This window comes from Centrocercus urophasianus, unplaced genomic scaffold, assembly GCF_019232065.1.
Source record: "Centrocercus urophasianus isolate 14NV4802_14NV808 unplaced genomic scaffold, USGS_Curo_1.0 seq_32, whole genome shotgun sequence".
Classification (NCBI taxonomy): Eukaryota; Metazoa; Chordata; class Aves; order Galliformes; family Phasianidae; genus Centrocercus; species Centrocercus urophasianus.
The window spans coordinates 10,188,158-10,210,221 of record NW_024884889.1 but is presented as its reverse complement, the minus strand read 5'-3'; the positions used below and the strand labels follow the sequence as shown (position 1 = coordinate 10,210,221).

The 22,064-nt window shown below is 40.8% G+C and overlaps 1 protein-coding gene across 6 annotated transcripts in view; it reads left to right on the top strand.

The window, feature by feature from the left end:
* Positions 1-22,064, top strand: part of TRIM2 (tripartite motif containing 2) — a 92,873-nt gene that overhangs the window by 16,514 nt on the left and 54,295 nt on the right. For 2 of the 6 annotated variants that reach the window (XM_042829855.1, XM_042829854.1), the window contains exon 1: positions 20,090-20,259. The exons of 1 other annotated variant lie outside the window; for it this stretch is intronic. The gene's annotated coding sequence lies outside the window, so the exon portion shown is untranslated. Of the gene's footprint in view, positions 1-8,875; positions 8,892-9,712; positions 9,804-20,089; positions 20,260-22,064 lie in introns of those variants that run through there. 3 more of the 6 variants (XM_042829856.1, XM_042829849.1, XM_042829850.1) reach the window with 3 other exon arrangements.

Here is a 22,064-nt window from a genome sequence, read left to right as displayed (position 1 = left end):
CTTAAAATTACAAAGAAATATTGGTTTAAAATAATTACATTAATTCAAACATTTGCTTAGTTTTAGCAATTATCAATGCCTCTTTCTGTGAGTCTCTTTTTGCTTGAATCAGTGAGCCACTAAGAGCAAACAATAATCAGTTCAGAGCAAGAATCCTCCTTTAACTATGCCACATGGCTGATCTTGACAAGCATGCAGAAAAGTACAAGAGAAATTGTCAAGACCTGCTGTTTGCCCAGACACTCAGAACCAGGCAATATTGCCTCACTACAGATTTTGTTCCTTGCGTGCATACAGACTGCAGTGTGCAAACTACAGTCTAATCCCTGTCATAGACAGAGACACAAAAGCCCTGGCAGGGCACTGGTCTGCCATCAGCTGAAACTGTTTTAGGAGAAATCAGGGAGTCCACGCTCAAGGAATGCAGCAGAACAATCATTACTAATAGAGCAATAAGGCAACCAAATGTTGAAAGAAGTATTTTATTAACGTGTTTTTCTAATGGCAGGTAAAAAAAACCCACAGAACTACAAGCAGATTCTGGTAACAGTGATTTCATATTACTATAAAATTATCATAATGACGGTGGATCTATACTACAGAGACTTTTAGTCTTTTCCTGCTTTCAGAAAACCTTTACTTAGATAGCATTGGTATTGTTCTAGCATAGTTGTTTTTCTTTTAGTTGCTAAAGGTAGAACACATAATATCCCCAACTACTGTGCTGGTCTCCCAGTAATTCAAAACGCTTTAAGTTCCTTCCCCCAAATAACGTTAGCAAGAAATCTGTGTAGATATATTTCTTTGCAAATAAAAAGCTACTAAGCTGATTTTATAGTCATACTGAATGAAAAGTTGAAATCATCATGTTTAATTCTCAGTCATGTTCTCTGTACTTCCATAGTAATTACAAGTACGTTTCTATTTGGATTTTTCCCCCTAACTTATAGTTACTTTATCCAGATGCATTTTCATACAACCATTTTCTTAAGGTGATTGTTTTAAATGCTTGCAGAATTCTAACACAATACGTATTTCTGGAGCATTATATCATTCTATGGATTTCTCTTCCTGTGAAATCAGTGAGTCTGTATGAAATGGGTGTTCTTCCAGTATGTGTTAGTTCGGCAGTTCTGGCTGAACCTTTCCAACCATATGGGAATTATTGATAGCATTGGTGCTTTCGTTCTGCAGTTATCCATTTGTCTCTAGACTTTTTTGTTACTTTTGTCTTTAATAAGAGCCTTTATATACTCAGTCTGCTAATGTTGTCTGCTATCCATTTTCACTGTGGTTCTTACATGTGTGATTGACAGAGCTCTCTTGGAGTATTTTGATTTTCACTTTTTTTTTTTTTATTAGGCTGCTGCAGTTATTATACAGTAGAATTAAATCCAGACATGAGGGCAGCTTGGTCATGACTGCATGACAGCTTTAGCCGTATGCTACTTGGATCAGGGACTTTTATGTTTTAACTGAATTCTCCTACCTGGATGAAGTGTTTAATGTCTCCTGATATTAAGCTCTTCCCTATTCCTGCTGTTCAAACCCCTGTAACAGAGATCTGCTTGCAGACTAGTATGGCTCTGTTTTTATAAGGAACAAGGTGATCACAAGGAATCTGACTTAAAACACCGGGAAGTTATCAAAAATTCCCTCTTACTGTCCATTTATATGAGGATGCTTTTGTGCTTGCTTACAGTCTTCTGTAGGTGTAAACTGCCACCTTTTGAAGCTATCTTTAAAAGCATTTGTTCATTCATATGGATGATTCTGACTTTTGTTGTGCCTCTGCAGTTCCATTCCAAATATTTAATTATTAAATTGTTTCCACATGCTAAGTAACTAACACTTTCTCTAGGCTTGCTAGGTAGAAAAGCAATGCAGATGTAAATTGGGTGTCACATTTTCTTGGTATCTCACTCACCATTCAACACCTTGACAGCTTGCATAAAACAGAGGGGTAGTGTCATTCATTCAAGGAGAGAGAAACTGCTGATTTATGCTGAGAGTGGGAAGGGATGAGGGGGACGTGTCACTTCTGCACTGTGAGGTGCAGACCACTCCAGCCATTATTCACAGTGTGTGTGAGGGGAGTTAATTCTTTTTAGTTCCTGGCTAAATCCCTGACTGACCTCACTGATGTGAGACTAAAATCAGCAGGAGTTCTCGTATGCTTGAAAGGAAGGCACATATTAAAGCACTTTCCTTGAAACAAGATCACTGATTGCTAATTGAGAATTTTTCCTGTGATGGGCAAATATCTCCTTTTCTCTGAGCATTCTTTGGACTTGTTTGCAAAGGTTTGGTCCTGTGCCAAACAAGTGAGTGGGATATTTATGGCTAAGCTCACAGTGAACAGGAAGACACTGCTTTCTTGAAATGAATCTTCTAATTTTTTGTATCTATTTGTTGTTCACCAGCAAAGATTTCACAGAGAGTGCTTCTGAATATTTTCCCCAAGTTTCCCTAAGTAAGCAGGGACATCTCTACCCAGAAAAGCATGAGGAAAAAGTTCACGTTATAAAGGCCATATCTAGTAAGGGAGATGGTATATTTTTTTCAAATCGCTTTTTCTGTTCCGAAGATACTGGTTGCAGTGTTTACCCTGTTATCCAGAAAAGCATTCCTTGGAGATAAATTTTCTTGTGTTATTTTAAATTAGGGTGTATGTATGTGCTGCTAGTGTTAGTGGCTCCTTTTGGAAGTACCTGACACTCCAAATGTAGGTCTGACCCAAAGGCAAAGCATTTGTCCTTGGACAATATATTTTTATATATTTGTGAACTCTAACACTGATCATAGCTACGGGTTGTTTCAGCAGCCTTTGAAAAATCCCACTAGAAGTAGATGTATTGTGCTGTGTCGAGATTCACTCAGAGAATTCAACAGAGAAGTGGCTGTAGTGTAGTACAGCACGGCTCAAAGGAGTTCCTAGCCACCTGGGGTACAGGAGAGGTTCCTTTAGGGCACCATGGTCTCCATGTCAGGCTAATTTACTTTGCATGAATAGTGTCAATGTTGGAAATATCCAAGTAATTTTGTCAGGACGGTATCTCTGATAAAAGCAAAATTTATTCGCGATTGCAATGGCGGGCGTCCCACAAGTAGGAGCGCGCCTATGGACACAACATGACAGCCTTTATACCCTGTTTTCTCCCCCTTACCTCCCCCTCCCCTGTTTCCCCAATGGCTGGGTACTCCAGGTTCACAATCTTATCAGAAGAATTTACATTTGCTATTTACTTGTTAATTTATTTGTTATCTGGTGCCAGTCAGTAATCATCCAAGATGTCTCGGTGCTCTCCTTGTCCTATTGATAGGGTGATTTTCTTTAAAGCCATCATCGTTAAACAAAGAGCACTGGGGAATGATGTCAGGCCTTCCCAATGTCAGGCGCTTCCTCGGGCATGCCATAGCTTGTTCCCTTGTTTGCTCTCCTGCAGGATATTCTTGCAGTGTGTATGACAAAATATACATATATACAGAGTGTGCGTTCCTGGGAAGGTTCGTCTATACAATAAGTAATCTAAACTTATTAGAGATCCTCCCCAGGCTAAGTAGAAGGACTCCCAAAAAGAACCACGACAGCGGAGATCATAAAACAAAAATAACATTATACAATTCTAATGCAGAAACAACACTTGATTCCCACATCAACAATAGCAGACAGCTATTTTAGAGCTAGTTTTGGTATTTCTTGCTACTGTTGGAAATATCCAAGTAACTTTGTCAGGACGGTATCTCTGATAAAAGCAGATTTTATTCGCGATTGCAATGGCGGGTGTCCAGCAAGCAGGAGCGCCTGTGGACACAGCTTGACAGCCTTTTATAATACCCTGTTTTCTCCCCTTGCCTCCCCCCTCTCCACTTTCACCACTGGCTGCGTACTCCAGGTTCACAATCTTACGGAAGGTTTACATTTGCTATTTACTTGTTAATTTATCTTTTACCTGCTGTCAGTCAGCAGCCGTCCTGTTGTTTCCAAGCTGTCTCGGTGCTCTCCTTGCCGTATTGATATGGTGATTTTCTTTAAAGTCTTCGTTAAGCAAAGAGCACTGGGGATGATGCCAGGCCTTCCGACGTCTCTTCAGGCGCTTCCTCGGGCAGGCCATCCCTTGTTCTCTGGTTTGCTCTCGTGCAGGATATTCCTGCAGTGTGTGTGACAAAATATGCATCTATACACCTATATACAGAGTGTGCGTGCCTGGGAAGGCTCGTCTGGAGGATCAGTGATGTAAACTATCAGAGATCTTCACCGGGTTAAGTAGAAAGACTCCCAAAAAGAACTATGATAGCGGAGATCATGAAACAAAAGAAATATTATCCAATTCTAATGCAGAAACATCATTTGATTCCCACACTACTAGTAACAGTGAAGTCTAGACATGCCTTGGCGCTAAAAAACTCTGATTAGCAGACTACTAGGTGAGATGGGAAACTGAGGACCATGCCCTGCAAGTAGGATAGAACACATCTGAATGGCAAATAAAAGGCCCACACTAAGAGTAGTTTGTATTGAAAATGCCTTTTCCAAGCTCTGTGAACCACCTCTTGAATTCAGGGAGAGAAAACAGGGAGAGAACTTGCGTAAGAGGGAGAGTAAGCCTGCATATTTTCTGTGCTCTATGTCCCCAGAGTTAATCATTATCCCCACTGCATGTATTTTTGGATGCACCTCTCCTTTTTTTTTTTTTTTTTTTTTTCTTTGTATATTTGTGTTATGTTTGGAATGAGCGACCTCAGATGTGTCAGGAAAGTACAAACAAAATTTACAAAAAAAAAAAAAAACCGCATCAGTTGAACTGAATGGAGAAAAAAAATCCTGGCTTACTCTCCCTTTTTCTTTCTCTGCACCTTGACTTGTCCAACAGTAATTTAATTGGCGTTCCAGTCAATCAAAGTCCACATTGAAAGTGTTCTATTTTCCAGCCTACTCCTTTTGGAAATAAAATCTTGCTAACATGGTTAGCAATAGTTAGCCTGTGTTTATCAGCTCTACAAAGAGGACTTTCCTAAATCAGTATTGGAAACAGTAACAGTTCATATGTCCAATACACCTTCAGTGAGTGTTTCAAAGGGCTGTAAATGTATCCACAAAGTAGTTCCATTAAATAGGTAAGACATACTATTGCCACTTCACATAGGGATATAAAAGTTACATCCCTAGTCCACAGCTAGCTATGACACCAGGGATAGTCAAATAGGATAGAAATTATCAGGCAGCTGTTGTACTTCAACTATTTTACCTTGTTTCTCTCCACACTGCTTCTACTGCTATGGTATTTTTTTTCTAACATTATAGTTTTATAGTAGTATGCTGCATTTTTGCTGCTGTGGTGGAGATAAGCAGGTCTCTGAGTGCAGTGCACCATTGTTTCCACTATTAAGTTCTGGATGGTTATCTCTAACTTGATCCTTGGTGTGGCATTACTGATGAGCATGGAGGATGCATGACAAGCCTTGAAGATATACAGACTCTGAATGGGAAGCTGGCAGAATAGGGGACATCCCATTAAGACTTCAGTGGTGTTGGAAGGAGAGTAGTTGCAAGTGTAATCTTTCTGGGTAGAGAGCCATGAAGAGACGTGCACACAGCAGTTGTTTCATCAAAGCATTTGGAGCACAAGGATATTTCCTGTAGTGAGATGTCACCTCCAGGGGCTAGACAAATCTGGAGATCCTTTTCTGGTATTTGCTTGTGCAACGGGGCATTTGTGTGCACGAGGCACCACAGAAGGGTTAAAGAGCTCCGCAGTTTGTCCCTTGGTCTCTAATTAGAAAATGGTCCAGGAGCGTAAAGTTCAACACGCACGTGATCTGAGCTGGGACTAAACCCAAGTTCTCAATTGATTGCAGCCTTGTGTGTTAGTGTGCTGCATTTGCACACCATCTCTTCTCCTTGCCATTTCTACAATTCCTTTTCCTTTTTATAAAAGAAAAAATGGAGCAATTCATGTACAGAGTTTCACTTTTGTCACTATCTGAAGTATTCTGTTGCTTGAGATTGTGTGCTTTCTGGGAATAGCTTGTTGACCCACTTTATGATTGAAACCAGGCCAGTAAAACATGACAAAAAATCTTCTCGCTCCACTCTATTCTGTAGTGTCTTGGCTACTGCTGGGTAAACTTGAGAAGTCTGCTTCCAGAGGAGGCATGCAAACTGGCCAGCCTGAGCCTCAGGGGAGCTGAAGTTTCTGGTTGGCCTCCCAAAGGCCAAGAGGGGCAGGCAAAATGATGTCCAGCTGGGACGGTGTTTGGAGAAGAAAGACAGAGGGTGAGATTAGGGAAAGTGAAATAAAAGTTTTACTGAGCAAAGTATGTGCAGTAGAAGCCAGATGCAAAGATAGCCAGAGAAAAGGTGATAAATTCAGAATGTTACTCTGTGCAGCCTGTAACATAGGGAGTGGGCAAAGTTCAGTTCTAATGATTCATAATCCAAATGCTTTGCTTTCAGATGCAGAAAACATACATATTTTCCTTTTTGGCCCATCAGAATCTTCCTTCTATTTTTTTTTTCCTAGAAAATGAATTTTTTTTTTTGTATGTTTTCAGAAACTTGCATTTAACTAAAATAGAACCTCTATTTGAAAACATTTTGCTAGAAGATTTTAGTGCTCGCTGGAGAACAAGCAAATGTTCTCAAGAGCTTTGGGATCTTGTGTTCAAGAGTGCTGTGATGTTGCAGCTCATAGTTTTAGGTCCCACCCCAAAATGTTTCTGGGGAGAATAGCCAGGTTTCTGCTAGTAGAAAAAGAAAACGGAGATTCTATCTCCAGCTCTTCACTTCTCCTGCTTCCAGCTGCAGGATGATTTCTTTCATCTGCAGGATCTCACGCTATTTGACATGGCGGACATGAGTCAGATCACTAATCTGTTTGAAAAATATATCCAGCAAGTAGAATTGTTTCTGTGAGCTGTCACACTGCTCCTGGAGAGGTACGGGAGGGAGGGGACAGGCCTGTGCAGCTGGGAACTGTGATGGTTGCCTCCAGAAGCCTCAGCCATAGCTGATGCTTGGGCTTACTCCCTTGGCAGTGCTGGTAACAATTTTCCTGTGTCGTATAAGGACAAAGAAGCAGTTTCATCCTTAGCATAATTAAATGAGTGGAGTGACAGGAGTTATACCCAGAGTGACTTTGTTTAAATGTGCCTTTTCAACAAAGTTCACTAAATCAGCTCATTCTTGTTGTCTCTTTTGTTTCTTTATTTGTGGCTACACTGAATTAGCATCTTAAATAAATTGCCATGGGAATCAGAGATGCAATAGCTAGCTTTCTTTCTCTTGTCCATCTACAAACAGCCTTTTCATAGCAGTCTTTTCACAATTTCATGTACTTTGTTTGAGCACTTGATCTATCTCCATCAAGGCTTTTGGTACCCATTCTCTCAGTTAAAAATCAAGCAGCAAAAGATATGTAAAATATGGCATACAATTGATTGAAAATTTCTGGCACATATAATTTACATGTACTGATGGAACATCTTTCTGAAGTGACATGTAAAACATTTATTGCTCCTGACGTTCATTCTGATACATTATTTCTATGTTTTGTGAGCTGTGGATTGTAGAAAAGAAAGATACCTTGATTTGACCAAGGAGGGTGTTCTGTGCATAGAAGACAAGGTGAGAAAAGGGAGCTTTGTAGGAAGGAAGAAGGCTGAAAAGGCAGGCCTTGTGATAAGGGGAGCAGTAGGAGTGGGTCAGTAAGAAAGGAGAAACTCTGAAAAGGCCTTGAAGCTCTGGATGAGAAAGCTTTGCTTTCATGGGGTTGTAGGTAATGTGGATGGGATATGAAACAAAAGATGACCTCATGCTGAATTTTCAAGGGACAACAATGCAGGTGCATTGGGAACAAGATCAAATCCCAGTAATCAAAGTGACTAAAGTAATCAAACACTGTGATCACACAGTGGATCTGGGCAGAGATCTGTGTACTGAAAATGTGAGCGGAAAAGAGCTCTAATAAAATAATACTGTCAATATGGATAGCTTAGGGTTAACTAAGCAGTGGATCTGGATAACAGTACAGGCGCTGTAGATTGTATGACAGCTGGTGGAGCCATGCAAGTGCACAAGAATCTCAGCTATCGTTGAGGAACAGGCCTCACTGTGAAGAAGAACTTGCAACTGTGACCCAAGCACATTGTGACATGACGATATGTGCCAGAACTCACGCACAGGCTGTCAGCAGGAGCCTGAGAGCTGCGATATGCCTTCCCATACAAACAAGGTGCAAACTTCAGCATCTGCTTTTGCAAGGGTTCAGATCCTAGACTAAATTAGAGGGGAAGGGAAATAACTATAAAGACGGTAATTAATGTAACAGCCTGACTTAATTTGCTCCCTGAAAAGGAAATCAAAATCAGGAGCTGTTAAAGCAGTTATTACAATATGCCTAGAACACATAGTAAGGACCAAATAGAAGCAGAAAGCTGAAAAATAGAATTGCACATTTACAAATTGTTACTATAAAAGTGAAATGGGAGCCTGCACAGGTAAATAGTAAAAGCTGGATAAAAAAAAATAACAGAAAGTAGCATGCCTTGGGAGTGCAAGAGAAGAATTAACCAGAAGGGTCAGGGAGAAAACAGTGAAAGCCAAGGAAGTGACATGGTATTTAAGAAGGATTTTAACTATTTCCACAGCAGGAAAATTGCTCAAAGAGACGAAGGCTGAAGTACAAAGAACGATATTAATCCAGGAAGCTATTACAAGAGAGTTGATGAGACAGATTTTAGTAGCAGACAGGGCTCACAGCCAAATTAGAGGCATAAGAAAGTAGGACAGGGCAGGGATGAAATGAGATCAGCAGCTCTAAGCAGAGTATTCAATTAAACAGGAACAATTCAATTCAAGCAACAAAGGAGATAGGAGCTTGGAGAGACAGGTGGGTTCAGAAATGGCTGATTAAAGATCTGAAGGAGCTTAAGTTTCAGAGTGCTCACTTATGCAATAACTCTTCTGTCTCTTTGTTAAGTTCATTAAACTGACACAGAAAGCTTTGCTTCTGTGCTACATTGCCTTCCTTGAAATGATAGTGGGAGCATGAAGAGAGGAGACAGTAAATTGCTCAATCAGCTTAACTGTTTCACAAAATCTTGTGCTAATGCGCCCGGGTTGTGACTGTGCTCTCTGGGGGAGAACAGGAGTGAAAGACCAAGCAGGTAAGGCAGAGAGGAAAAGAAGCATCAGTGGGTATCAGTAAGGGCTGGGAGGTGAGGTCCAGAGAGAGAGTCAGAGTAAGACTTGTGACAGACAACTGAGAAATGACAGCATCAGCAAACTAAGTGTGTTAGGAAGGATGAGAATACGAAAAGGGTGAAAGGAAGAAAAATCAGGGACTTCTGAAGTTAAACTTCTCTACGGTGAATGTGAGCTGGACTTAATTCACAAGGTTTGTTTGTTTGACCTAAAAGAGACAATGCACGGGGATGCTTGTGGATTATCTAAAGGCAGTGGGCAGTAGTATAAATACACAGCAAATGTGTGGTTTTTTCCTGAAATTCTTCGTCCTTCCGCCTTTGGCATTTTACTGCCCGACAGTAAGCTGTCGAGCACCAGTCCTTCTTAGCAGCCCCTTTTGTTCCTCCGCTTAAGAATGAAACACAGTATCTCGAGCGCCCAGAGGGTGAAGCAGCTAATCATTGGCTCGAATTGCGGCCGGCAGGGCAGACCCGCCTCTTTGCCTTGCGCTGACAAGCTGTTTGTGTTTGTGCGAGGCCGCCCTCCAACGCGACGGCCGGATGGCCGTGATGGGACTGGCTGAGCGCTGCTCCTGCCTGCACTCTGTGGGATTGCAGTAAGTAGCCTGCTGACTCGCCGAGGCTTTTCTCATAGGACAGATGTTTTAGCAAGGCAGACAGGTACTGTCATACAGAGAGGCAGGGATTGAAGTGCTTTCTCTGGTCTGAAGTAAGAGTGACTGCTTTGTATGCAGTGTCATGGCTACATTTCAGCCTCAAAGGAGACCTTCCTGAGAGGCAAGAGGGGAAAAGTCAATAAGGACACAACCCATTTAAACTTATATATACATATACACAAGATGTTAGTTCTTTAGCATCTTATTCTCCTTTTTAGTGGTGTTTCCAGTACTTAATCATCCAGCTGTGTCTTGAAGAGTAGCAGTCTTCGCAAGGTCATAAATGACATTGCATGAAAAGGCTAGATGTGAGATACAGTGGAATGAACATTGTCCATAATGCTGACAGGTGCTGTTGTATTTGAAGATATGCCTAGCTGTAGAAAAGTCCTGTTCAGACTTTTCTGAAAAGTCCAAGAGAAGGACTCTGAAGAGTCCAAGAGTTCAGAGATTTCAGTCTACTTTACTGGCTGCTATTAGGAGAAGTTCACAGTTCTATAGAACAAAAGACTGCAGAGATGGAATGAGCTCGACTCTTGCCTCTAGTGCCGTTTTTGATGTTCAAAATTTTATGAACAGTAATCTGTTTGGATGTATGCTTCAACTTAATCCTGCATATCAAATACTGATGGACTTTTCAGACTTTCTCTCTCATCCTTTCCACCAGCCAAAGAAAATCATCATGTCTCTATCAGAGCTGAGCGCCATGCAGAATCTCAGACGTTCTCTGCCCCTAAAGCTTTGATCAATCTAAATTTAATGTGTTAGCTGCAGTGCTCATCTTTAAATTTCCATTTTTAAATGAAGAAAATGAAAATATGACAGAGTAAGTGACTTTGCTGTGACAATAGAGCATAGTAAGTATCATCACTCAGCAGTCTATGGCAGCTGGACTACAGTATTTATTTTTCTTCCTTTCATATGTTTTACAAAATCCTACTGCATAGTGCTAATAGTAATTTCTGGGAATGCCTCTGTGTATCTCCTCCGGTTCAGATTGGCTAAGAAAGATACCTTATACTTTGGCTGCTTATCTAAACTGCTTTGAGCTTGAAACTGAGTGGAAAGCACCAAACAGACCAAGCTGCATTGTTGGTTCTGCTTCCCTTTTCTGGCACAGCTGGAATTGCCACATGGCACAACAACAGCAATTCAATATTGTCTCCTTTCTTGAGGACCATCCTAGTAATGTTGAATTGCTATTCTGGTCTATTTCTTCAGCTTCCTCCTGAACTAGAGGTACCAAGATCTGTTCAGGCTTTGAGTTCAAGATACCTAGGGGAAAAAAAAAAAAAAGAAGCTGTCACTGTATGTGTATTCACAATGCCTATTTTTAAAGTAACAGAACTAATCTAAATTTCAGTCACATTCCAGTTAGCCTTGGATTATAATAATAATAATAATAATAATAATAATAATAATAATAATAATAAAAAAAAACCCAAAAAACCAGGAGAGGTATGATGCCATGTGCTTTCTAGCTTGCCCACACTGCCCTCTGTGGATGGGCCCAAAAGGAAGGTTCCCTGAAAGCTGTGCATTTTTCTCTGTCCTGATGCTCATGTTTTGGGGTGTTGCACTGTGTCTGCAGGCAGCCTGAATGCAGTAGTAGACACAGTCACATTTACAGTATAGCTGCAGTCATGCTGTCATTCAGTAATACAGCAGTTGATGGAGGCTATTCATTTATTCAAAACCCTGACCTCTTACTAATATACTCGTGGTTACCAGGTTACGAAGCCCATGAAGTTGAATATAATAGTCTAGTTTTCTACTTCTTTGCCCTTGACAATGTCAGCTGAGCTCCTGAAACTGATGGATCTCTTGGGAAAGAACAGCTCCCTAGATTAATACAAGTTTTGAGTTGTAATTTATGACACTGAGCATTCAAATTCTTAGTGAAAACAGGAGGCTTTAAGGGCGCTTTTCCTCTGAGGGCTTCATCTTATTAATGTGTACTCTACTGATGCATCCTATATGCTTGACATTTAACAGCTAGTGTTATGGTAAGAGAGAGACATCAGCTGTTTGGGTCTGACCAGAAAAGGGAACTGTCATGTAAAAGAAAAAATATCAAAGTGCTTGAAAGAAGCAGTAGCAGCTTTCTGCCAGGTGTGGGTAGATTTCCACATAAAATCCCTCACCATCAATACTCGGGTATCTCTATCCACTGGGATAGAGGCAGGGGTCTGCAAACAGTCCCTCCTCAGCTTCTATGGATAGATTGTCCTCTCACTTAAATCTAAACCGTCTGACTAATATTCTTCTTGCTAACATGGAGGATATTAGCAGCCCTGAGGAGGAGGGTTTGGGGGAATAGACTCACCATGAGCTGGCAATGTCCAGAAGGCCAAATGTATTATCCTGGACTGCACCAAGAAAAGTGTGACCAGCAGGTTGAAGGAAGTGATTCTGTCCCTCTGTTATGCTCATGTGAGACCCCACCTGGAGTAGTGCTTCCAGTTCTGGGGCCCCAGCACAAGGAGAGACAGAGCTGTTGGAGAGGGTCCAGGGGAGGGCCATGAAGATGATCAGAGGGCTGGAGCACCTCCCCTGCGAGGACAGGCTGAGAGAGCAGGGGCTCATCGGCCTGGAGAAGGTTTTGGGGAGACCTTACAGTGGCCTTCCATTAACTGAAGGGGGCCTACAGGAAAGCTGTGGTGGGACTTTTTACAAGGGCATGAAGTAATGTGGTGAGGGGAAATGGCTTTAAACTGAAAGAGGGTACTTTTAGACTAGATGTTAGGAAGAAATTCTTGCCTGTGAGGGTGGTAAGACACTGAAACAGGTTGCCTAGGGAGGTTGTGGATGCCTCCTTCCTGGAAGCATTCAAGTTCAGGATGGATGGGGCTGTGATCCATCTCAACCTGCATCTACACTTGTGAAAGCTTTTAATATTTTTAATTGTATATATATTTTTTTCAAACTGTTTTCCTAGGTATTAGATCCATTTCTAGGTAAGGAATGTTGTTGCTGCTAAAGAGCATCATGCTACTTGGTCATATAAAATGAAAACTATGGCCGGCATGCAGCCTTTTATGTTTAAAATAAGAAAAATAGAAAAGATTGTTGCAGTCAGATCTCTCTTGAACAGCAAGAGCAGAGGATCTCTTGCTGTCAAAGTTTTTTTGGTTTGTTTGTTTTTGGTGGCATTACTCAAAGTACTGTATTTGGGAAAGAGAACAATTTTGAACCTATAACCTACCTCAAAATTCACCTCAAAGGAAGAGCAGAAGTTTTTCAACCAGGAAGCTGCTACAAGGAAACACGGGTCAAGGCAGAAAGAAAAGGGACTGCTGCGTACTCTCCTTGCATATGGCAGAGGGAATTGCAGGGACTAAGCTGCTTTCAGGCCTATGCTGCTTTAAATGTGTTTAACAGGCTCCACTGGTCTCTTTGACTTTTTTCCCTCCTGTTCTGTGTGTATCAGGCCTTTAAGCTGGCAGAGAATGCTGAAGGAAACAGGCATCGGCAATATACAGATATTTGTACTGGCTCTGCTGTGTTCTCATGCTGGGAATATGATCCTTTGACCTCCACAGGCAAGCTCTGTGCTTTCTCCTTACTAGAATCGCTGGTTTACAGGACAGAGCTGTCTGCATTGTGCATTGTTTTGATAGTGTGGGAAAGGCACATCTAGCTAACCAGCTTCTTTTAGGGTACATACAGAAGTGGTATAAAATGAATCACAGTCACCAGATGGCCTGCCCAGATTCCTCTCTTTAGCTCGCCTCTCTTAGACCTAGAAAACCGAGTGTGTCCCAGGATCTGCTCCAGTAGGCAGAAAATAATATAGATGCCACTATTCCTTCATCCACAAAGGAGCTTTTAAATAATTCAGTTTCCTTCCTTTTTGCCTGTCTAGTTGGGTCAGAGGTTTAAGAAAGCAGCAATTTGAGCTTGTAGAATAAAAAGACCTTAATTGAGTGGGCAGCATGCTGTGTTCTGTCCTGGTTGCCGCTGTCTTAAAAAATTATCATAGCTGTCGTTAGCCCTTCCCTCTTATTGCTGGTTGTTCACAGCATGAGAAACTGAGAAGCACAGTACCCATTAAGCTTCAAGGCTGGCACTGCAGTTTCCCTGATCAGTTCCTACTGGGGCTTGCTTTCCTCCTGACCTCCTTTTCCTTGCACAGTGTCTTCAATGCACAATTTACCTAATGCTCCCGAAGGTATAGTATAATGTCCTAAATCTACTCTAATTCAGATGCTATAGCCATATAATGGCATGGAATTATGCAGATCTTACTCTGGCAAAGCTCCTGCTAATTCTATGATTCCATAATGGCAGCAGCAGACCTGGTTACTTCAGGGCTGAAAACGGACTGTGAGAATCACAATATATTATTTTGTGTGTGTGGTTTAATTTCTGCTTCTAATTGGGATGCTTAATACCCGAGCAGTACCTTTGGCCTTCTTTTCAATTAGTTTTTGAACGTGTAAGAATAAGTTGACAGCTATTTGATATTGTTAATGTTAACTCCAGCACTGTAGTATCTGAACTCTCAGCACATGACAGTTGTTTAGACATTGCATTCTTGAGACTCGGTGTCTAAAGAGATTTTCCTCTTTTCCTCCATTTTCCTCATCATTTCTTCCTGATACTCTCTCTTAGGCTCTTTGAAATCTATGCTTGATTCTCATGTACATTTTGGGATCCAGAGCTACACCAAAACATTTTCTTGGTTTCCAGTAGCTATAGAAAATGTAATGATTTTATACTCCAATACGTAGATTAGAATATGTGAGCCAGAATTACTGTGGCTCTGGCAATAAGAGTAGGAAGACTTGCTTGTGTAGGTAGGAAGATCGGGGAAACATTCCCAAATACATGCTCAAGTAAATACTGAAATACTTCGCTTAGGATAACCTCAGCTGAGATTACACCTGCTTCAAAGCCCTGCACCCCATGCTGGGCTCGCACTCTAGATTTTTGTGTCTCCTAGCCTAAAGGCCCTCACTGTTTGCCCCAGTTTCCAGTTCATTCTAGTTCAGAGCATCTAGATCTATGCTTTCTACAGCCCATGCCCCTCTACATCATCCACATAGTTCACAGCCTCTGCAGCTTTTTGCCACAACTCTTCCCACCAAAGAGCTTCATTTTTCCCCAGGCATCCCAGATCCTCTTCTCCTGCATCTCTTCACTCCATGCTGGTTAAAATGCTTATTCTGCTCACCTCACAGTCCTTAAAAGCTCCTTCAAAGCCTTCTGCTCCCTAAAGCGGTCTCCTCCTGTCCTCAAGTCTTTCCCACTACATTCCATTGTTTGCAGCTGGAGATACTGGAGGCTGTTTCTCCTCCCCTAGAATTTCAAGTTCCTCAGTGCAGGGATCTCAACGTACCTCCCTTTTTCCTCTTGTACTTGAAGGCAGAAAAGCAAGGTAAGTTAGGGCATATAGCCCTTTCTATGCTGTAAGAATGGACGTCTCCAGGCAAGGTCTGGAGAAAGACTAAGCCAGGAAATGTTTTAGCGTGGTATGTTTTTTAGAAGAGTAGCCCTTCTTATTTCTCTTTCTAAATAAGTTGTCCGGTATTCGACACTTGTCTTGTGAAGGAACTTCATCCCCCCCCAGGGGCTTTTAAGCTGTTCGATGTGCTCATTTCTTTTGTACTTCTGGTCACATGTTAACATTTCTGATTCTTCTGATTTTCAAACAAAAAGGATTTGGACACATTACTTGTGGTTCAGAACTTTTTATGAATGCAGCCATATGAAAATATTTCTTGATACTTGCTTTTGAAAGAAAGCTTACTTCTGTAAATGAAAGTTTGTGGAAAAACAGCGATACTGAGACATCATGGTTTAGTAGGAGTCTGGACTGACAGTGTGCCCCAGGCAGACCCAGATCCCTGCCATCACAGACGTCAGTGAGAGTCTGAAGAAGTGGCTTAGTGCTGAGCTTATTCTCCCTTTTTCCTGGGGACAGCCAGGGGCTACTGCAGCCTGTAGTGAAAACATCACCAGCCTTGGGGCTTCTCTGATTACGACATCAAGGTTGTCATTGTCTGAGCTGTTTGTTTGCTTTATGTGAAAGAGGAGTGATACTGCATTATAAAGCAAAATACCAACAGGGGTGAAGCAGCCTACTCTGGACATAGCACTAGGAGCAGGCTGCGAAAGATTACCACAACACATTTGCTTTTCAGGTCATCACCTGACAATCAGGTGCCTTTCTAGAGCTTTTCAGGCTTTTACCAAATTCAAGTCTCTGGACAACAAGCAGAAATGCTAAAAAGAAATCCACGTTAAGTGAGGTCACTGTAAATTGATACCAACTCAGCACCTGAACCTAGATCCAAGGTATTTCATGTGCTGGTTTTAAAATGCTGGTGGTAATACAATTTATAATATAATTAGTAATTCTTCTATAAGAAGAATTGGTTATTGGTTATTGACAGTGCCAAAATCTACATTATTATAATTGATCAGCAGTAAGTGAATTGAAGCTCTACCTTAAACTTCTTTAAGGGTAGATTTGTCTCAGATTATCTGATTTATGATTTTTCTATCTGTACAAAGCATGCCAGCTTGTTTGCATCAGAAGATTCATCTGCAACTTAAACTGTGACTGATTTGAAATCTATGTAAAGTCCTACACCAAGTAGTTTACTATTAGAATGAAAGGTGAGCACACAGCTGTGGCGCATTGCTGGCTTGTTAATCTGCCATCCTGAGTTCCCATCATTTTGGCAATTTCATAGATTAAAATTTTAAGGGAAGATGCTTCCTCCACTGAATTCAGACCTTTTGTGTATCAATTTCTTGGTATTTAAACTTCAAAACAACAAGACACAGAATAAATTGCTTTTGTCTATATCTTTACAGTACAGAAATTCCAGCACAGCCTCACTATGGACTCAATGGGAGCAGAATCCAACTTGAAAGAGGCATTTTCTACCATCTCCCATGCATCATAACCAGTGTCAGTTGCTGAGGAGGGACAACTTTCCTTGCTTTAACAAGCATACAGTGTCATTTAAAAAAAATCTTTCAAAAATTTAAACAAAAAGCTGCGTATTATCAGTATAGTCAAGGTTCAAGCTGCATCCTTCTCCTTATTTTGAGAAAGCAGATATATTGAAGGTTACCCAGGAGATAAGTGTAAATTAAGGTCTTTATTCTACAGGGAAATAAAATGCTGTCTGCACCAGCATCACAAACCGACAGTTGTAATTTGACTGTCCACTTCAGTACCACATCTGACCAAAAATGAATTTTTATTCCGAAAATAACAGCCATTCAATCTGTCATGTGCTTTATCAGTGTGAATGGAAAGAGAGCCTGTATGTCCAGAAGGCCACACAATGGCTTCTCTGTTGCACCCTCGTGAAACATTTTTGTCCCCAGGTCTGAACTCTGCTCTTCGAGAGAAAAGAATCATAGAACCATCAGAGTTGGACAGGACAATCCTGGAGGTCTTTTCCAACTGTAACCAGTGTCAAGTCCTTTTATTTTTGGAAAATATCAGTCCTGATAAAAAGCAAGAAGTAGTGGGTTCAATTCATTTGATCACTCGGTGAGAGAAAAATAACTCATCTCTTAACAAACCCTGTTTACTGACATACCAAAAAGATATCATCTTCACTGTAGCCGATGTCTTTGCATTTCAAGTGCTTCAAATTGATGGTCTCATTAGCTTTGTGGAGCAACTCTGATAAAACAGCGAAAAGTTTTAAGCGCATCCGGGAATCTTTGTATGGCTGAAGACACGTTTTAAGAATGAGAATGAAGTCATGGAGAGATAAACCCTATGACAGGATCTGAAAGTAGCAGGTCCAACTCCAAGTGTTAGCAGTGGGGGAACAGAACAAAAGGGAAAAATGCTAGAATGCAGGCCAAAGATGTGGTATCATTTGAGTTTTAGGACACGTGAAATCTGTTCTCATGTACTTTTTGTATGTCTAATAATATGGCTGAGCTCATGTGTAGCCTTTCACATTGGATAACAGGGTTGTATTTCACTTACCTTGGAGGGCTGCCTGTTTTCACAAAAGCTAAGGGGATATAATATCTTTGAGAGTTCTGGCCCTCTATCAAATTCGATTGAAATTATTCAATGACTTGTACAGCTATTGGAAAGAATTGTAACAACACAAGCAAAAATACACAAAAAGAAAATTAGATCATAGTTTTCTCTTTTTTTTTCTTCTTTTTTTTGAGGATCAATCCAATCTAGTTGTATCAATCCCAGAACCAGGTAGAGGATCATAATCATGTAAAGATGAGAAATTGAGCACATGACGAGAACTTGGGATTTTGAGGCAGACTGTTTACAATGGTTTTTATTTTGTTAATGACTCCATGCTCTGATTCATGCTTTAATGAAAGCTGCCTCATTTAGAGATTCTCACTGTTTAGCTGAGTGAGATTATTCCTGGCAGAAAAGGTTGCAAAAGTCCTCTGGTGAAACTGAAGACTAAATAAAACTTGATATTTTAAAGTAAAAGAGTGCAAAAATAAAATTATCTTAATTCAGTAATGCGAAACTTCTTTATCTGATGATGAAGAAGACAAGAGGGAAATAGAGGGGAGAGATTTATAGACGAGAGGGAAATTGTTTCCCCAGTTTTTTTGTTAGGAAAAAAAAATGCAGTTTAGTACTGACCTTCAGCTATCAAAAAAAAAAAAAAGTGTATGCGCACTTAAGCCTTTGGAACTTGAATTTCATTAGGGCAGTAGACCTTTGAATAGCTGAAAACAGTATCTCTGACAATAGCAGATTATATTTGCAATTGCAATGGTTGGTGTCCTGCAAGCAGGAGTGCCTGCAGAAAACAGCATTGCATTTTTTATGCCCTATTACCTGATGATTATCTTTTCCTCCCGATTCCTCATTGGCTGAGTACTTCAGGTTCACAAATCTTCCCGACTAAACAAACATAAATTACTTCTACCTAAATATGTATATTGCTAATTATTTAAACATTTGCTTCCATTATTTCTGGACATCTGCTCACCCTTGGTTAGAGATAAGTTTGGAAGGAGGATAAAGGGTCTTGATGCCTGTCTGTTGCATCCCAACCTACCTGTAGAGCAAGGCAGTCTGGCCTTGTCTGGAGGCCCTGGCTTCTTTGATGTTTGTTAAGTCTGTTTTTCTTTTGCTGAGGGTCTCTTATAGAAACAGAACAGCCTTACAACCTGCTTTCTAGTCCATAACCATACTATATATATATATAACCATACTATTTGCAACATTTAAAAACTACTGCAGTTTAATTACATAATTCAGCAATTATATTTCTAAAATATGCTACTAAAATATATGGTATTTGTACTTTTTCACATCAGCTGTTCCTAAGGGCAAATTAGAAAATACAAACACATTGTGCTCTACTTCTTCAGCTCAGTTTCCCCTTTTTCATATCTAATGCAGAAACAACATTCTGTTCCTACAGGAGCTTTAAGCCACCAGCTTTTTCTAGGTGCTTTTAGAGATTTTGTTTGTGACGCTTTTGATTAAAATGCTCATTGTAATTAATGGAGAGGATCACCTCAGAGGCTTTCCATCAGGCAGCTCTTTACTAATTTTCGTGAGAGGAAATTACAGCTAAGAAACCCTTCCCACCTGGAAGTGTTTAAAGTATGCGAGTCAGCATTCTGTTCGCTGTTAATAAAAACCAGGTTGTTCTAAATGGCTTGCTAAACTATTGAACTGTTTTAAGCAACGTGCAGTTTATCTTGTATTTACAAGCACATGCATTTATTTTAAATTCCTGTTCCAGAAAGGCTGTTCATGCTGGGAGGGATGCTGCAGGCTCACTTTGTTTCCCTGGGGGGGAGCGCTGCAAGCACCTCCCTGGGCAGTGTGCTTCTCGCAGGGCCTGGGGGCTGCTGGGGGACTGTTAGCTAGCCAGCCAGCCCAGCCACGTGCTTGATAGAGAGCAGATCAGTGTGTAGCTGGCTGTTTATTTTCAAATCCTTTGTACCTCAGGTTACTTGTAAGGCTGGTGCCTGGGAGTTCAGCATAAACCAGGCTGTGTTTGTTGCCTGCTTTGCTTGTAATTTGCAATTTGTGAAAACCTGACGGATGACTCCGTGCTCTGCAAGTCAGTGTGGAGATGGGAGCTTCTAACATAAGAGCAGCTTTTACAGAAAACACTGAGTTAAGAAGATTCAGGCTCAAGCTAGGTTGCTTCTTCCCTCCCCCTCTTTTGTCTATTTTTACTGCAATGTTGGTATGTGTCCAAGGAGAGTCAGCCATGTCACTCGGAAATACGAGGAGATAAACTTTCAACTGTTGGCTTTCTTCATGCTGAGCGACTCCAGAGAAAATGAACAGGGAGAGAAACAAGAGAGATCTCTTTAGGTGTACTTTTTTGACTGTCTTCTCTGCCAACGCCAGTGTAGAATACTGAAGAAACCACAGCAGTCCTTTCCCAGCATTTCTCTAAACAACGTAAGTTACCCTTTCACACGTGTCTCTAACTGTCCTTGCGCTTTTCGTGCTCTTGAGTGCTTTGGGAGCGTAGAGGTTGAGCAGCGAACCCTTGCCAGGTGCTGTGCTGTGCAGAGTAGTGAGTGCTTTGTCTTCATGTCTCTTCGCACATCCAGGGTAGTGGTGGTGGAGGATAAGTGCCTTGACACCACCTTTCCTTGGCAGTCATGCTAGCTTGACTTTGGGTGCCTGTCAGAACCTTTAAACCTTCTCAGAACGTGCACAGAAATTCTTTTGTAGTTGGCAAATACAATAGCAAATGTTTTGATTGAACTGCGTGTCGAGCTTGCTGTAGGTGCCAGAGTTTCAAAGGGAACTGTGTGACACTGTGTAAAGAGGACAGGATGTGACAGGGGAAATGTTTCCTGCTCTTTAATATTTAAAAAGAAATAATTGAAACAGAGCCAAGCAGCTTGCCTAGGAAGGAAACAGTGATGTTTATTCAAAGCAAAATAATGACTCTGTTAAGCTGAGAGGACAGTGTTGAGGTATAATTAGGAGGGAGAGTTTTACTTCTCACAGGTGTTAGATTTTTTGAAGGTGGCAGCTGACGCTAAAGCTGCCATGTTCTGTCATTCTGCTTTTGTGAAGAACAAGTCAAGCTATTTCCTGACGCTTATCTCCCTTGCTAAGCATCCTTCCCCACACCCCCTCCTTCTCCATGCTACTTTAATTTTATTGCACTATTTTCAAAATGTATTCCAGGCAGACCGTCAGGCAGATTGACAGGTTTAAGTAAGAACAAAAAATTATAACATACCAATATACCAAGAATAAGGCAATAATCACCCTGAAGTTAAATATCATCAGGCCAAAACAGTTATATAAATGTCTGCTTGTATGTGTGTAACAAAACTGTGGCAAAAGCACAGTGACTAAGTATTCATCAAGTAAGGATGTGATATGAGAGAAGCTGCCTCCTGTTGCAGCCTCAGACCATTTGTCTTTGAGGGCATTTGTTACCTGGCTAACAGTTTTGAGACCAACTATTGTGATACAATCGTTACAAGCTCTTTCCTTAAAATTCCACACTTCTCATGTAAGAGCTGAACAAGTGATGCTAACAAGAGCTTCAGGGTAATGTATATGTTTAATGCCTTTATTGCATCAGGTAAGTGGTGTTGAGTCTCAACTGTTTGTCTTCTTTGGGGAAGTTATTTTCTAGTAGAAGTTCAGCGGAATCTTGGTTTTGAGGCAAGGTATGAGACAAACAATGTCCATGGCCTGATAGCACACACTGAATTCTGCTATATCCCACAGTATGCACTGCGTTTGGAAACTCAGGTCTTGTTTGCACCAAGATGGCAATCAGCTGGGGGATTTCCCAAACTCATGATAGTACTTTTCTCTGGCAGTCTTACTCTGGAGGTCACTCTGTTTCCTGGAAAAGCCTAGATAATTGATGCTTGAAGCCATCAACATCTTAGGCTTGTCTTTGACTGATAATGGAATTTCATCAATTCATAATAAAACTAGGATTTGGACAGCTTATATAAACACAGTTTATATAGTTTATATATATATATGTATGTGTGTGTATATATATATATATGCGTATATGTATACATATGATTCCTTTGAGGAAAATTAGATAATTAAATGAACTGGAAAGATCTGGGTGTTCTAATTCAGAGAACAAGGAGATGTACGTTGCTGTAGTAAAGCAAAAATGGAATAATCTGCATAAAATATTGAATATGCAATTTTAGAGAAATGTAATACTGTGACACATCAATTCATACAAAAACAAAGGCACAATGTACATT